Below are 5,057 nucleotides of genomic sequence, written 5' to 3' on the forward strand. Positions count from 1 at the left end.
TTTCACTTTCACTTTCGTTTACGGTATAAAATGTAAACAACAAAAAGACAAAACTGGGTTTGAAGAAGAAACATTGTTTCTCCTAAAATCTTAAAAAGGGAAACTTTGTTTCCTCAAGTAAACCATGAGCACGTGTTATATGGATAAAGTCAATTTTGAAGAATTTTCTTTCAATAAAGAAGTTTGGGATTGAATTACAAAGAAAGGTATTGTTTTTTTGTAATACTGACTGAATATTTTCTTATCATTGACATTGTTTTGATGCTGGAGTTTGTTGTAATTAATAATAATATACTCTGTAAGCTGATCTATTAGCCCTTTAGGGGCTGTGCACAAAGTACGTACGCACTAAGAGCGCATGCTTGTGTACAGGGGGAGGGGAGAGGCCAAAGGAAAATGTACCTTACGCAGACAAAATCTTTTCATAGCCCTTTTTTGCTTAAACCAAACGATTTTAATTCGAAATTTTCTTCAACTGAGGGGGGGGGGTTATAACCATTTGTGTACGCTTGCGTACAGGGGGAGGGGGTATTCAATTTTCAATATTTTAGATAGTGCATACGTACATGTGGACGGTCCCTTAGGAGATGGCTATGTACTATGTCGAAATCCCACGTCTAATTTTGACACCCTTCTCTTTGCTTAAGAGCTGGCTGGGAATAGTAGGAAGGTGGAAATTTGGAATCAGTTTGTTGCCCCTTATTAAGTTTTGTTCCACCCCCCCCCCCTGGCTGAGGTACCTGAGAGTAATTGGGAAGTCAGATAGAAAAAATATATTTTAAATCTGATTCCAACCTACCATTTAATGCTATCTACAAGAATGGTGTCGGAATAAGATGAGGGATGTCGACATATTAGACCAACTTAAACGGTAGACATTTACCTTTTTTTGCTTAGATGACAATGTCATTTTGAATAATAGTTCTTTTGGAGAACGGGACAGCCTATTGAATAACAAGTTACTCCATATACATTACTTTCCCTCCTCAGCCAATAAAAACTTGATAATTATCTCTAACTGTTGTGGAGTAATTATTTATTCAATAGGCTGTTGCGTTCCCCAAAACAACTATTAAAGTAGTAGCAGTAACAGTAGTAGTATTTGTTTTTTATGATTGTAATAGTAAAATGATAGCTTTATGTTCAATGATGTAATAAACTAAGCAATGCTAGAATGGAGAACTCATATTAGCAGGCCACCATTTTGTAATCCAAAGGAATACTAGAACAAGCAGCCTGTCGGCATTAAGGCCCAGCTCTCTTTCAGTATCGTCGGGCATCTCGCATCTCTCCATCATTCCTGCAGATATCAATCAGTACTTTTTTTTATTTTCAGACCCTACAGTTGATATGGATGATTATATGGATTTGAGATTCTTTGGGTCTTGGATGCTTCGGCGAAATAACTACTTTGATTATAATCATACATGTGTTGAAGCACTCGAAATATTTACCTCGCCTGCAGTCTATAACAATTTTTTTCTGTGCAATAAATCAAATACTGACTGACTGTTATAAGTTCGTTCTGGTTTTTCAGATGATTATAATAACACCCTCTCCTATAAAGTATATTGAACTGAAATCAAATTGAAAAATCATTTTTAGGCTAGCTGTAACCACCGACTGGTTATCTGCAAGCTTGTACAGAGTCACTTTTTAGATAATCAGTGAAAAATCGGTATTTTTCAAGCTACGCTAGAAAAATTCAAGACTTTAATTGCAAATTCATTGTTTTACATTTCGGATTTCGAAGGTTGCTAGTTTATTGGAGTACTGAAAAAATGAGTCACCCCTCCCCTCTTATTTTTGCAGACGCTCCCTAATTAGTTTATTTCATGGAAAACCACCCATTTCGATTTATTTACACCCATCCCGTTTATGATATTTTTCTAAAATGTTAACCACCCCCTGCTATTAGGCCCTCCCCCACAATTAGCTTCCAAAGAGTAGGAGAGATTGGGGTATATTTCAATATGTAGGGGTAACTCGTCAAAACTTAAAAAGTGACCAGTATATCCTAAACTCCCATAAAGGTCGTTACCGATTTTCAAAACTGTATCCAGATCGTTTCTATCCCAGTAGCGGGGTGCCCTTGCATTAGAATACACTATTGCCGATAATGACATAAACATACACTGGGAGCCCGCTGTTCGGCCATACACCGCCCCATTGCCTTGATGAGTTGTTGCTTTAACTATTTTGTAAATGGTAACAGGGCCTGGATTCGTTTCTACATCACCCGCCTGAATTAGAATAATACATGTCAGTAACACCAAAGCAAGAATAGACGGAGAGCGGGGACGCCCATTCCTGGTCACCCTACTGGTACTGCCAAATTTTGAGGTGCTATATAAGGAACGGAGGTCATATTGCCTAGCCCTATCAAAGTTCCCAATGGATATGCGATAAGCGTCTAAAGATATCATGTTGTCAGGATAAGGGAAAATACAATAATTGGAACAATTTTTGATTATATTGAGTTCTGTATTTTTACAATAAGTTGGGTAGTCCTCTCAACTCTCAACTAAAAAGTGAATAATTAAATATGTTAAGGCTTTGGCTTTGGCTGTGGCTTTGGATATTATATATAATGCGTTCTTTACTATATTATAAAGAAAGTTCCATCCAAACTCGATTGATTATCACCGGACTTCACTGTATGAACCACACTGATCTCCTATAAAAAGAAAAAAAGAAAAGAAAATGTTTAAAATTTATAGAAGCATGTGAAAAGCATTATAAAATTGTTAAGTACTCTCACCTTTTGGGCGGGGTTTGAAATTGGTAGGGGGTGTTTTAAATTTTTGATTCTAACATCCCCCCTAAAAATGGGAGGGTAAAATATCAGGATTAGATAAAATAAATTTGCAATTTTAGATAAAATATAGATTACCTCAAAGTGCTTGGCCACTAAATTGTTCCTTGTACTTCTCGTCTCTCATCCTTCCCTGGATAGATAAATAAAAAAATCTATATTGTAAATTTAAAAACCCTTTTATCATAATACACCATTCTATTTTCAAGCAGCTTCAAGACACAATCTTCCAAAAATTTAAAGAATTTCCAGATATTTCTTCAATAAATGTTAGGGCCCGTTTACATGGATTTCGGTACGGGGCGTACTGAGATTTTTCAGGACGGTCTACGGTCTGAAATATCGTTTACATGCCAGACCGTTCCCAGATTTCAGTACGCTCCAAATTTCGGTACGGTCAAAATCACCGTACCGAAATTTCAGTACGGTCCAGAAAATCCATGTAAACGCAAAGAAATTTCAGTTCGGGGTGGTCGTAGCACTTTCATATGGTCCTCCCCCCCCCCCTTTATAAAGGGGGGATTCTGATTTTAACCCTTTTTGTGAGGTATGGGGGAAAATGAAAAATTTGAAATAAGCAGGGGAAATAAAGAGGGGGAAAACTATAAATTTTGACCGGGGGAACTTCACTGATAAGGTGATCTCGTTGCGAAACCTGTTTAAGCAATAAAATCAGCAAATATTCTTAAACAAACCAACTTTTCAATACAATTTCACTTTTCAAGCACTTTCAAGGCTATATTTTTTTCAAGCTTTCCAAAATTTCAAACTTGATTTAAGGCATTTTTATGTTAACCATATGGGGGAACCACAAAATTGTCGAATAGCTGGGGGAATTCAATAAAGAGGAGGGAACCAAGAAATTTTGAAATATGGTGGGGGAAAGAAAAGAGGGGGGAACGGAGAAAAATTTGGATTTTTAGTGGGGGGAACCAATAACAGAACTCAAAAAAAATTACTGGAACAGATTTTTCCAAAGTTTTCTGACCACGGGAGAGATTTTTATTTTTGAAGTCTGTGGTAAACATTCGGCCTGCTAAAGTAGTACGACCACCCCAAACTGAAATTGAAAATTCAGCCCGTACCGTAACACCTCATGTAAACAAGACAGAAACTCAGAACGGTCTGGATCTCAGGCCGTACCGAAAATCCATGTAAACAGACCCTTAGATTTCTAACAAATTTGAGGTGATTTGAACATGAAAAGTAGAAAATAAAATATATAGATTACCTCAATGAACTTGGCCACAAAATTGTTCCTTGTACTTCTTATTTCTCACCCTTCCCTGGATAGATAAATAAAAAAAATCTATATTGCAAATTTTAACTAAAAGCCCTTTACCATATTACACCAATCTGTTTTCAAGCAGCTTCAAGACACAATCTTCCGAAAATTCACTGCGCCGCCAGTTGCCATTGCACTGGTGTGTTTTGAATTGTGTTTGATTAATTAAATTCAAATCGCTCAATTAGGTTGGTTTAATTTGATAATCAAATTGTTTGACTAATTACCTCTAGCATTTGTGGACCAAATCTAAAATGGCCCAATTGTTGTTTACAAAAATCCACAGAACAAAAAATTGGGCAATATCAGGACTCTGTGGTTAGCTTTATCGGATTATAGTACGAAAACAGGAAATTTACATCGCTCGCAGTATATAATCTCGCTCGCAGTCAATTAAAAAGAAACACCAATTACTCCAAATTTGAGTTTAAGATAAAAAAATTCACTCCATTAAGAATTAGTGAATAAGAATTAGTGAATAAGATTGATAAAAAGTACAAAAAGAACGGTAGATGCTGTGAAATCCGATAAATACAGCACTAAACAGGGTTGCGATCAACCTGGCACTCTTCGTCTAGAGAAGTGCGAAGTTCATTTTTTGGTATTGGTTGTATCAATTGGATCAATATCAAAGATAATCAAATAATCTTGTTGAATCTTGTTCTCGCTATCAAAGACTGAAGACCACAAGCTTTTACACACCAGGTTAGCCCTGGACTATTGAGGTATAAAATTATTTCATTACTTCCCTATCAAGCCAACGTTTCAGTCATTATCATATATCCAAAGGGTCCTGTGGCTGGTCACCCAGGCATTTTGCTAAATCCTGAGGAGCAGCTGCGCATGACAGGAATTTGGGTTCCCATGTGCAGCTGATCAGGTATCTATTATCCTGTTGTCTTCCTTTACGATCCACTTGAAACCTATCTTTAATACATTCGAGCGTCTCAAGTTAAG

At 36.7% G+C, this 5,057-nt stretch overlaps 1 long non-coding RNA gene across 1 annotated transcript; it reads right to left on the reverse strand.

Annotated features, from left to right (window-relative positions):
* Positions 1-2,470: 2,470 nt before the first annotated feature.
* On the reverse strand, positions 2,471-4,199 carry LOC136800139 (uncharacterized). The gene is made up of 3 exons (XR_010845675.1): positions 4,047-4,199; positions 2,894-2,948; positions 2,471-2,677 (listed from the first exon to the last, which is right to left on the reverse strand). It is a non-coding gene; the product is annotated as an uncharacterized lncRNA (long non-coding RNA).
* Between the last annotated feature and the right edge of the window lie 858 nt (positions 4,200-5,057).

The sequence above is a fragment of the Clytia hemisphaerica genome, unplaced genomic scaffold (assembly GCF_902728285.1).
Source record: "Clytia hemisphaerica strain Z4C2 unplaced genomic scaffold, Clytia hemisphaerica genome assembly, whole genome shotgun sequence".
NCBI lineage: Eukaryota > Metazoa > Cnidaria > Hydrozoa > Leptothecata > Clytiidae > Clytia > Clytia hemisphaerica.